We start from the raw sequence: 12738 nt of genomic DNA on the forward strand, positions 1-12738 counted from the left end.
GGCATGTGGGATCTAGTTCCCTGACCAGGGATCAAACCCAGGCCCCCTGCGTTGGCAGAACAGTACCTTAGCCGCTGGACCACCAGGAAGTCCCTCCCAGGGGTACTTCCTAATCAACATTCTGCATGCTAAACTATCTGCAGCTGCTTTCCAGAGAACCCACCTACCAAAGAACTCATAAAGGAACCAACTGCCCCACCAGATTCACGACCCCCTTAATCATAGTTAAATATCAGAAACAACCACCATTTGGTGTATGTTTACTCTGTGCAAGACACAGTGGGGGACACAAGGCAGCCTAACCTGGAAGGTAATGGTGGCATGTTGTCTAGTAATTTTAAAGCTAAGAGAATGTGATTTCAGCACATGCATGAAATGATCATCCTCACACATCGTTTGCTCTGCAGAAAAACCAGGATCCACCATTCCACTCTATGGAAACTCTACGTTTTATGTTTAAGAACATGAATATGCTTATCAAAGCTCTAGGCAACGTAATCACTTTCAATTAGTAACTCTTCTTCGTTCTCTTACAAGCACTACTCATTTTCAATCTACCTCTGTTCAGGCCCTAATCCAATGACTGATGTCATTATAAGAAGAAGAAAATGTGGACAAAGACACACAGAGAATGTCACACAAAGACAAAGGCGAAGACTGGACTGCTGTGCCTACAAACCAAGAAATGCCAAAGATTGCCAGTAACCACCAGCAGTGAGGAGAGGGGCACAGAGCAGGTCCTCCCTCAGAACCTCCCGAAGGAACCAACCCTGCTGACAACATCTGGACTGCAGACTTCTGGCCTCCAGAACTGAGAGAGGACGTCTGCTGTTCTCAGCCACCTAGTTCGTGGCACTTTATTACAGCTGCGCCAGGAAACGATACAGCACCTCTGCAGCACTCCCCACCCCACATATGACTGCAACTGCATTTATTCTCCCACAACTTTTACCTTGGCACTAAGTATACAGGGATGTGACAGCGGGGAGCATCGGAAGCGTGCCGTCTTCACGTTCAGAGATCGGTCTGCTAACCCAATGTTGTGCAAACATTTCTCAAAGCAGCAGAACCCAGTACCATATCTGAGACAGGCTGAAGGAGCAGAGGTGAGGGGGGGGCCTGGCCAAACACGCCTCCCCGTCACCCCATCCTCTGCCTCATGCCCTAAGTACCTGGGCTCTCTAGAATTCTTTTCTTCATCCGTTCATTCAATAAGTCTTTGAGCACCTACTTTGTGCAGACACTGCTTTCACAGCATGAACAAACACTGAGCTCAACCAAACCTCCTCATTTTATGGATTAAGAAACTTAAACATGTATTCGGGGTCCCAGGTGAGTCAAGACCAGGGCCACTGTGGGCCTAGGTCCGAAACTGGTGCCCTTTCCATCACACCATCCACCCCTCATCTAACCTGTAGCCTTGCCATCAGATAATTGTAAAGAAACAAAGCCAAGTCTTCCTACTTTGCATTTAGCGTCTCCTTTGAATCAGTTCCTGGTTCAGCCATCTCTGCTCACTGTCCCCACAGGCACAGAGGCATCTCGAGAAGCTGACAGACCTGACTCCCAAGCCAGAGAGAAAGGGAGACCAGCCCTGCCCCACCGCAGCCAGTGCAGACTGCAGGGCGCGACCCGAGCCTCCTCAAGGTGGTCGCCAGCCTACCCTGGCAAGGCCCAAGCGAGTTCCACGCAGAGGAGCTGCGGGGTCCGTGACAGCTTCTATCACACGGCTAGTGAAAACACTTGGAAACACGGTCCTTAGATGTGCAAGTGTGCTTTTGGAAATAGGAAAATGAAATGCAGGGGGAAAAAGTATAAGATCTAAGGGCAAAAACATGTGCCTAACACACATACCAACATAGTAAAAAGAAGCCCCTGAGCGGCACCGGAAGGTCCTCAGACGGCCTGTTGCCAGTGAAGGGCCAAGCCTGTTCCTCAGCTCTGGAGCCCTGTGCGCTGATCGGGCCAGAAGTGGACTGGGGCCGCGGGCGGGCAGGGAGGGACGCGTGCCAAATCATGTGACTACCACAACAGAACGAGCTGCGTGTCAACCAGAAAACCCAATTACAGGTCTAGATAACGGACGGCCACGTGGAAGCTAGGTCCACTCCCCGGCTTAGAACTGGGAAAAGGAAGGTAAGAAATTCTCACAATTGTTTCATCAAGGGAAGGTTGCAAGATGAAAGAAAGCCCTGAGAGCGAGCCTTTGAAGGTCAGAGTCACTTGCCTGCATTAACTGCGTCCAAGCTTCTAAATGTGTGCTTCTTCTTACTGCGTGGCTGCATCCACAGAGAGGCTACATTATAACTCTGGTTGAAAAGGCCGCATTCTTGTCCTGATGAGACTCACTTAAACAACAAAAAACAGTATAGGGAAAGATCCCACTCTACAGACCACCTCCAAGACTCGTTCACTCCTAAAGCAACGGCCGTCGGTCACACGGTGGCAGTCCTAGTTGCTCTCTGGTACTTTTCTTTCGCTCAAGCTCTAGAGACCACAACTGTTACCACCCTCACTGCCCCGCCCTCTCGGCCCTTCCTCTGCGGGCCCCTCCTCTTCCCCAGCTCTCCGCCCAGGCCTCACACTTCTCTGTTTACATTCACTTCCTCCTTTGAAGCCATCCAATAGCAAAACCTGAGTCACGCCAATGTAATTTAAAAGTTTCTAGCAGCCATATTAAAAAAAACAGATGAAATTAATTTTCATAATATACTTTAACTCAACAGACCCAAAATATTATCACTCCAAATATAATCAAGGTAAAAGATCATTAATGAGCTATTTTACATTCTTTTTTTCGCATACTAAGTCTTTGAAATCTGGTGTGTATGTGACACTTACAGAACATCTCGAGTCAAACCAGCCTCATCTCACATGCTCAGAAGCCGCATGTGGCTCATGGCTACCTTACTGAACAGCACAGGCCTAGCTGATCTCCACTCCCATGACTGTAATCTCTACATCTATCTAGAGATTACTCCAAACTTTCTCTCACCCCCACTTCTCTCTCATGAACCCAAAACTTACAGAGCCATCAAGCTACTAGATGATGTCTGAATGGCATCTCAACTTACAACATCTCTTAAAAAACACAAATGAAAACCCAAAAATTCTTACCACCAACAACCTTGCCAGGACCTTCCCAGTGTCAGTCAAGGGCAACTCCGTGCTTCCACTGCTCAAATCAAAAGCTCTGGCATCATCCTTAACTCCTCCTGTTTCTCTCACATTCCAATCCAACCTGTCAGCGAGTCCTCTCCGTTCAGTTCCACCTTCATAACGTTTGTTCCACCTTCATAACGATGCACGATCGGGGTCTTCCACTTGTTCTGCCCTCGCCCTGAATAATGCTCTGCTCCTCAGACAGCCCCACACCTTTCTCCCTTTTCCCCTCAGGTCTCAGCTCAAGTATGTCTTACCAGAGAGCCCTTTCCTGCCCACCCTAAACACACAACACCCCTCCGGCCTACTTCATTTTCCCTCTCAGCACGCATCTGCACTTGACCCGTGTACCCATCTGCTTGCTTCCCCCACCCGCCCCAGCGCTGAATGGTGTGGTGGCCATGGGCTGGTCAGGCGGCCCCTCGAGACGGCCTGCCGTGGGGAGCCCAGCTGACTGAGAGCCTCCACTTGCTACATGGTGGCAAAGACATCAGGCCACGTGCCCCTCAGGCTGCTCCCAGCAATGCTGACCAGGATGGGGTACAGATCTGACCTGCCGAGCAGCCAGCAGCCTGGCCAAGACAGTCTCCAAACTGCCCTGGCCTGAGGCTGCTCTGGCCTGCCCTCCCCCATCTCTCCTCCCCCTGGATCACACCTGCACGGAAGCCGATGGCTCTTCCTCCCTCCCTCCTGCTCCCTCCCTCCCGCCCCGTGTAAGTCTCCTGCACGTCTAACCATCTTGGCATCTAGGCATAGGACACTGTGAGCAGACAAGTGCCGTGTGAACCAATGAATCTCTAGGAAGAGCCGGGCAGTGGGAAGTACGTTAACTTTAAGTTGCAAAGATAGAAGTTGGGGCTCCTGCTCTGCCATGTATCCCGTGTAACCTTGGGGAAGTTTCTTGAGACCTCTGAGCTGCAGCTTCGTCGTCTGTAAAATGGAGATAATACCTCCTCTCTCAAGAGCTGTCAGGAGGATTAAAGGAAACACTTTACCTAAGGTCCCTAACAAAAGGCCTCACATGTAGGAAGTGCTTTAACAAGCGTGAGCTCAGACCCCTCCTTACCCGTTTTCTAGTAGCTACTTCCAAGAATCCCTTACCTTCCCCTTCACCACAAACGTTGACCACTTTTAAACTAAATAATGCCCCAAATAACCCTAAATACCTGCAGGACTACTTCAGAAAAGAAAATACCCAGCCTAATGTCTAAAATTATTAAATATAATAAAGCCACCAAGAAAATTTTCAATATGATCAATGATAATTTAGAGAAGTTAGAAACTTGTTCGTCAGTTTTTGTTTTGTTTTGTTTTAGGCTGCCTAGGTTAAGGAGGTTTCTCACACAAGTTTACCAAAACATTATGTATAAAAATGTTTACTGTGTTACAATAACAACATGGAAACCCACTCCATCAACTAATCAAATAAATTCTGGTGCATTCATACCACAGAATACTGGGCACATTAAAAAAAAACAGTGGGGCTTCCCTGGTGGCGCAGTGGTTAAGAGCCTGCCTGCCAATGCAGGAGACACGGGTTCGAGTCCTGGTCTGGGAGGATCCCACATGCCACAGAGCAACTAAGCCCATGAGCCACAACTGCTGAGCCTGTGCTCTAGAGCCCGTGAGCCACAGCTACTGAAGCCCGCGAGCCTGGAGCCCGTGCTCTGCAACAAGAGAGGCCACCGCAGTGAGAGGCCCATGCCCTGCAATGAAGAGTGGCCCCCGCTCACTGCAACTGGAGAAAGCCCACGCACAGCAACAAAGACCCAACACAGCCAAAATTAAATTAAACAAAACAAAACAAAAAAAAACAGTGAAGTAGATCTGTACACGAGGTAGGTCTATACATGCTGATACGGAAAGCGCTCCAAGATACAAAGTTTAGTGTTTGTTTAAACGAAGAACACTCTCTACCATGACTCCAATTTTTAGAAGTACAGGCGTAATTTTTTTTGTATGACATCCGAGAAGCTTATCAGTGATTTTTCGAAATGAGTGCAGGGTGGGAAGGGGAGCGAAAGAGAGCACCTACTATGCAGCTTATAACTTACTGCTTTTTCAGGTTTAACATGGACTCTCTAAAAAATAAACAGGCTTTATAAGAGCTACTTATATTCAAAACAATGTTTTGGTAAATCATACAAAACATGTTTTGATAGTTTTAAATTGAGCTTTACATCTTATAAAAACAAGAAACTCCTTCGATGGCACCAGCAAAAAACTATTAACAATACAATCAGTAATAATTATCTATGGTGGTAATCAAAGGAAGCAGTGGCAAAAACAACCACCAAAAAAAGGACCAAAAATGTGTCTATTCAGTTTCAACTTTCTCGTGATCATTTTGTAATGTATAAAAATAACTGAATCACTATGTTGTGTAGCAAAACTCATATAATATTGTAAGTCAATTATACTTCAATAAAGAAAAGTTTTTTCAACTTTCTCACCATTAAAATCTTCAGGGAAGATGCTAACAAGGAGCTAAATGTTAATCAGATGCCCAAGAAAAAGCTATAGTTACTGAGGAAGACAAGTAAAGAGCCTGAATAAATCCCCAAGCTGGGTAAACAGTTTTGAAATAGTTATGTACTGGCTATTAAGATTCCACAGGTACTTTGCAAAATGTAGTTGAGCTAGAAACAAACTCCTGGCTGAAAGGGAAAATAAATCCCTCCCCACTTTCTACCTCCTCCTGTTATTGAGGTAACAACCACATTACCAAAAAAGAAATCTGGAAACGTGCTGAGGCCCATTTCTTTACACTTATTTATCTCCACGTGTGACTGACTCATCTGACATCAGTGTGTGCTGAGTGACCGCTCCTTGCGCCAGGCACCATAAGGACTATAGACACACAGTGCCTAGGTTCGCTTCCCGTCACCAGAGAACCACATACATGTACAGACGTGTACACACACACACACACACACAACCTGCATTCACAGAACTCACATTCCTTCATCACTCTAGCTAGGAACACACACACAAAGCAACACATTCTCAAGCATTTTTGCAATTATTAATCTTCTAACTGTCCTACTGCTTTTATTTCTAATTGATACTAATTCATCCACTGGGATAGGCCTATCATCCCCAATTCTTTGGGGCAGGTTTTAAGAGAGATTTATCAGGAATATAATAATTCCTAAGAATATAATAGGAATATAATATTTCCAGTGATTTTTTAAAAGCTCATAATCATCAATATAGTCAACGTAAGCTAAATAGCAATTAATACATATTCTTATGTTGCTGCAAGTAGGGAATTCCATATTTTGTTAGAACCAGAGATACCACTTTTTAAGGTTTCTGGATACAACCTGTCAATCAGTAACACATATAAACTTAAAAATAGTACCTAAATATTTAATTAAAAGTTTCAAAATGATAGCTGGTTTTCCTCCCCTAGGTTCTCCTCGTCTAGTCACAGGGCAAGACTGCTGAGCAGACAAAGGAAAAGATAGAGAACTACAGAGAAAGCCTAGTGGCAAGAAAAAGCTTTGGAGATGACTTCAAAAACAAAATTTCAACAGTCATTCTAAATACTAAATAAGAAGATTCTACTGCTTAATATATAAGATTAAAACGAAAGCATGTGTTTTACAGAAAAATAACATATAGTATAACAACTGACAAACCATTTTCCACTTTCTTAAGCCACTGCAAAAAACCTGGCTCACTTACAGAAAGGTTTCCTGTCTTCAGAATAATTTAGGACCACCATCATGAATCTGCTTATGCAAAAGCTCCCTCCAACCAAATACTCACTTTTCTGCTAATTCCCAAAACTAACGAAAGAATGAAGATGGAGAGACCAGACGATTTTTTTTTCCTTTACACAGAAGCCAGAAATAAATCTGTGAACACTGTTACAGTAACCAGCATATACAATCAATCAACATACTGTGCTAACACATATATATGGAATCTAAAAAAAAAAAAAAAAGGTTCTGAAGAACCTAGGGGCAGGACAGGAATAAAGATGCAGAAGTAGAGAATGGACTTGAGGACATGGGGAGGGGGAAGGGTAAGCTGGGACGAAGTGAGAGAGTGGCATGGACATATATACACTACCAAATGTAAAATAGATAGCTAGTGGGAAGCAGCCGCATAGCACAGGGAGATCAGCTCAGCACAGGGAGATCAGCTCGGTGCTTTGTGACCACCTAGAGGGGTGGGATAGGGACGGTGGGAGGGAGATGCAAGAGGGAAGAGATATGAGGATATATGTATAGCTGATTCACTTTGTTATAAAGCAGAAACTAACACACCATTGTAAAGCAATTATACTCCATAAAGATGTTTAAAAAAAAAATCTACATACCCAACCACTAGTATTCTCTACACCTGCTCCAACTAACAGCTAAAAGCTGCCACTTACTGGGCACTTACTACGTGCTGGGCCCTGTTCTGAGTATGTCGTGTGGATTCATGAAGCTCTCACATAAAGCCATTCCAACCCCACTGCCCCTCTGCTAAATTCAGAGAATGTAGAGTGATCGAGTTAACTCAATCAAGCATCTAAGTCAACAAGTACTATGTGAAAGACTACTTCACACACTAGAGGGAATCCGCAATGGGTAAGATTTTCCTCTCTCCCCTTAACGAGTCTGTAATCCATGTAAAGAATAAACTAAAAAGTCAAAAAGAAAAACTAGCTGAGTGGAAGTATCGTCAAGCACTGTGTGGGAGAATAATGAAGAGTTAATTCTGAAAATCAGGGGAAGCTTCTTTCATAGAAGTAGAAGCATTTAAGCCAAGCCTTCATTCAGTATTAAGGATTTTGATAAGAAGAAAAAGGCAGAAAGGACATTCAAGAGTAAAGAAGTCAGACCAACAACCATGAAAGTGGCCAGAGGTCTAGTGTTGAAATACCAGGTAACAAGAGAGATGCAGTAAAATATGAAGCTAAAAGTTAGAGTGAGGCCAGATGGCACAGGTCTTAGAATGCTTTCCTAACCCCTTAACACTAATTCTCAACCGGCCAGGTGGTGATGCCTCCAAGGTGAAAATCTCTGTAGGAGTAAGCCTACCGGACAGCACTAGGTCATAACCCCAGGCGTGATGGAACTCGGGGGCGGGGGGGATGTCAAGAACCGCTGGTATATACCTGGGGGGCAGGGCATGATACGATTTGATTTACATATTGAATAATTCTGGGAACAGAACACAGGAGGACTAGAGAGACTAGATACAGGGAGACCAGTCAGCAGGCCTACAGGAACAACCCCCATAAGAACTGACAAGAGCCAGGGAGGGCAGCGACCGGGGAACTGTGGAGAAAAACAAAAGCAAAAACAAGAAGGTTGATGGAAAAGACACATGGAGGCAGACCTGGTAAAAATCTGGTCAAGAAAAGGAAGCCTCGAAAAGTTTCCAGCCTGGGTAACAAGGAAGACCAATGTGCTGTGAAGTAATATCATCTCATTACCTTTATCTGAACAAGGGCACGCAGTACACAAAGAATAGCCACTCTAAGTGACACCGCAAAGCATTTCACAAAATAAAGAATCTGAAGTTCCAGAGAGATTTAACCGACCTGCCCATGGTGCCCCAGGGGTGAGGAGATGAGCCAACACACAGACCTGAGTCTCTCGAATCCAGGCCTAAATAAGAGCCCTCAAAAGCAGTTTACTTCTTAGGAGTACAATAAACCTCCAGAAACGTTTCAGACAAAAAGCGTGAATCTGCTGAGACTGCAATTACACTTTAAAGGTAAGGAACATTTTAAAACGTATGCTCTGATCCCCTCTCCCAAGAGACAGGGTGCAGTGACTTCAGTCAGCATTGCTGGTCCATGAGCCCTGAAAGTTTCCACACACGTGGGAGAGGTGGTTGTTTGTACTTTGTATAAAAATACCACTTGGTATTTTGTGAGAGATTAAAAATAATTGAAAAGAAATATGCTAAGTATTAACCATCTTCAATATAATAAAACCTCATTCCCAGTGCTGTGGTTGGTACTGATGTTTGTTATTAAAATCGTTTATAATAATAAGGTGGATTACAGACTTTGACTTTATTCAGCAAACATCTGAACATTTTCATGGTTAAACCCCTGAGCAAGGTGTTGGGGATAAAATAATGACAGGGTCACCACAGCCAGAGTATTACATACACAACACGTGATATAGGCAATAACGAAAGTAAAAATAGAAGATTATGACTGCAGAAATGAATAATTCACTTTGACAGGATTTCCAAAGGGCTCCAGAGAGGACATAAAATCAGATGTGGACTTTTAAAAAGTGGAGTGGGTGGAAGTGAGACAGGGCATTCCAGTCAGAGAAAAAGTTATAAGGGAAGAAGGGATGAAGCAGCCTGGCCTGTTCAGAGAACCAAGAGTAGTCTCATTTGGCGGGACAGTGTGGAAGGGGAACCGAGAAGACAGGTAAAGTTCAGAGATGACCAGGGCCAGACTGTGAAGGGCCTTGAATGTGATGCTGCTGAGTCTGGTTCTGGCCTCCAAACAACAGGCGGTCAGTCCTTAGAAGCATTCTGAGCCAGAGGCTGACAAGATGCAATCTAGATTTAGGAAAGGTGACCTGACAGCCAGGCAAAGTGCAGACAGGAAGGGATGGGGAGGGTCACAAGAAAGCTTTAAGCCAAGAGAGGAACCTGAAGCTTGGACATACTAGCACTACCTAGTATTTTAAAAGGGACTGAAAGTTGGCATAACAATGTCACATCTCCCCTCACCTGATCATTCCAACCATGCCACGGGACAGTTATCAACACTCTTCCCATTTTAGAGATGAGAAAACTGGCCCAGAGGCCATGAACTGCTCCAAGTCAAATGCTGCTGAAACAGGGAGAACAACCCAGGCTCAGTACTTTCCACACTGCGAAATAAAAACAACCCTACTGCTTTTGAAAAGTGCTGCTATAAAATAAAGCGCGGAGTGATCTACGGTACCATTAAAGAAGCACCAAAAATCCATTTAATTTTCTTAAATGTTTGCAACTTGTGTAACAAATAAGCTAATTGCCTTTGAAATAGTTACAGATTTGCCTTATGTTGATGCCATGGTAAAGACTGGTACTTTTCTTTAAAAACAAAACATTTGTACCTCTAATTCTACTTTCTACAAAGTTAAATATTGAAGAGTAATATTCTCTCCTTCCTTCAATGTTTCAGTGGCCAAACTGGCATTTCACTGATGACACAGGCTTATATAAAAACCGTAATATATGTGCCCAAACTGAAGCAATAAATTTTTTTTGAATTATTAAAAATTCATTATTTATCAAGTACAGCAACTGAATACAGAACATTGCAAGAAGCTTATCTATAGGTTGCAAAGGCACAATTTCAGAAATAATTTTTGCTACCAAGAAATGTCATAAAGATCCCGAGAACCATTTATGAGTGGATCAATCCAAAATAACCTATGAGAGAATATTTGACCTTCAGGCTGCAAAGTGATAGATTCCCGCCCCCGACCCCGCCACGTCGGATTCGAAATCTATGAAATGTCAAGGTGCTCGGGCCCCGGTCTTATTGCACAGGAGAAACCTACCTTAGGGATTAGGGATTTGATTGTATAGTTAGTTTTATCCACGGCATCACCTATTATCAAAACTGCTTGCCCCGACCTCTTCACCAATCTCCTACCACAGTTTTTTTAAAACAAGCAAAGACCCAGACACGTAAAGCTCAATCTTAGGAACCTGGCCGAAGTAGCCGACCTAGATATCCAAGAATCCAACCCAGATATTTATTAGCAGAAACCACATTTAGTTAAACCATTCCAAAGAACCACATGTCCCCCTACCCGCTTAATCTCCTACACTTTGTACTAGGTGAGGTCTCCATTGCCTGTCTATGGAGGGCAAAAAGTGAAAGGTGGCGAAAGTGAAATCAAAACCGGCTTCTGCCAGGATTTCGGGGGGGGGGGGGTCCGCCACCAACAGTTCGGCAGGCCCGTTCAACTGCGCACCGCCCGCTAAGTCCTGGGGCTGCAGGCATTTCCCTCGCGACCAGCCGTTCCTCGGGCGCGGAGGAGCGGAGAGCTCCGAGGGGCTGCCGGGGACGCGTGTGCTTGGAGCCGGCCCGAGCCGGCTCAGGCCCTCCTGCGCCGCGGCCGCGGATGACTTTGCGTGCCAGTCCCTCCCGCGGGCGGCCGTAACCTTCGCCGAACCTTGCGCCTCAGGGCCCGCCCCACCGGCAGGGCCCGCCCCGCGCGCGCAGCGCCACAGGCCCGCGCGCCCGTCCGTCCGCGCCGCCCCGCCCCTCCCCTCCCCCGCCGGCGGCTTCCCTTCCCGGGCCCCTAAAGGACAATGCAGGAGGGGAGGGGGCGGAGGGACGCAGCTGGGCGAGGGCTGCGCCGCGAGCGCCCACCGGCCGGCTGGCCGGCCGCTCCAGGTGTCCCGCGGCCGCCGCACTCTGGGCGCCGCACCCCGGCCGCACGTCCGCTCCCCACCTCGCCGCGCCTCCCCCCAGAGAACCGCTCCCAGCGCGGCGACACCCGCCCATTGTGCGGACTCATCGTCCGCCCCGTGCGCCGGCGCCCGGCTCCCCAGGGCCGGGGTCCCCGGGCCGGCAGCCCACCGCACGCCCGGGGTCCGGCCGGGGTCCTCGCGGAGCCCGCGGCCCGGCGGGGCGGCCCGGCCTCCCTCAGGCCGGTCCCGGAGACCCTCGGCCGCGGTGGCGGCCCGCACCAGCCGCCCAAGGGGCCGCGGCCCGCTCAGCCCGCCCAGCCCACCCGCGGTACCTGCCGAGCGGCCGGGCGTCGCGGCGGCTGGCGGGGGCGCCTCCTCGCTCCGAGGGCTCCGAGCGGCTGCCGAGCGCCGGGCAGCCCTGGCCTGCGCCTTACGTAAAGCGGCGGCGGCTCCGGCGCCACTCGGCGGAGGGCGGGAGGCGGCGCACCGCGGCCGCTCCGCTCCGTTACCCGGCAACTGGCCTCAGCGCCCAGCCAACCGGGCGCGCTCCATATCCTTCCGCCCAGGAGCCGGGATTACATCAGCGCCACCGCACCGCCCCAGCCCCGCCCCTCCGGCCGGCGCTGGGCTTCCCGACACGGGCGGGCGAGCGGAGGGCCCTGGAGCCTGGCGGAGCCTTGCTGCTGCCGGTGGGCGCTGGGAGTCGCCGGGAGGTTGGAGGACAGGAGGCAGGAGCCCACCCGGTGTGCGGGGCGTAGGAGCGGAGATGCCCCCTGCGGAGGGGCGAGTGGGGCTCCCGAACTCCGCCGCCGCCCCTCCCCGCCTCCGGGCTGCCTCGGTCCCCGCCTTCCCGGCACACGCTCCACCTGTCTGCGGCCCCCTCCTCGCCGCGTCCTGGGATGGCTGGAGTGGGCGGTTTAAAATACAGGCTTAAAAAAAAAAAATTTTTTTTAACCCAGAAGACAAGCTAAAGAAATGTGACATGGCTCTTTTTATTAAGTAGGCAAAAATAAATTCTGGAAGATTCGGAAGTGGGAACCAAAAATGTGCACTAACCTTTTAATCAAAGTCTCTTCACACCCACCCACTTTTCCTAAATGTGATTCGTAGGTCTGTCCTTAAAAAGGCAAATAAGTATCACAGGCGCCAGAGAGAAAGGAGCCTTGGAGATTGCCAATTTTCTTAAGA

General features: G+C 47.9%; 1 protein-coding gene across 7 annotated transcripts in view; it reads right to left on the reverse strand.

Moving 5' to 3' along the window:
- Positions 1-12190, reverse strand: part of KIAA0232 (KIAA0232 ortholog) — a 92056-nt gene extending 79866 nt beyond the window's left edge. For 3 of the 7 annotated variants that reach the window (XM_019927970.3, XM_073804819.1, XM_033856666.2), the window contains exon 1: positions 11883-12038. The gene's annotated coding sequence lies outside the window, so the exon portion shown is untranslated. Of the gene's footprint in view, positions 1-2227; positions 2349-3117; positions 3777-11882 lie in introns of those variants that run through there. The other 4 variants (XM_073804820.1, XR_004526591.2, XM_033856668.2 and 1 more) reach the window with 4 other exon arrangements.
- Between the last annotated feature and the right edge of the window lie 548 nt (positions 12191-12738).

Source organism: Tursiops truncatus, chromosome 5, assembly GCF_011762595.2.
Source record: "Tursiops truncatus isolate mTurTru1 chromosome 5, mTurTru1.mat.Y, whole genome shotgun sequence".
NCBI lineage: Eukaryota > Metazoa > Chordata > Mammalia > Artiodactyla > Delphinidae > Tursiops > Tursiops truncatus.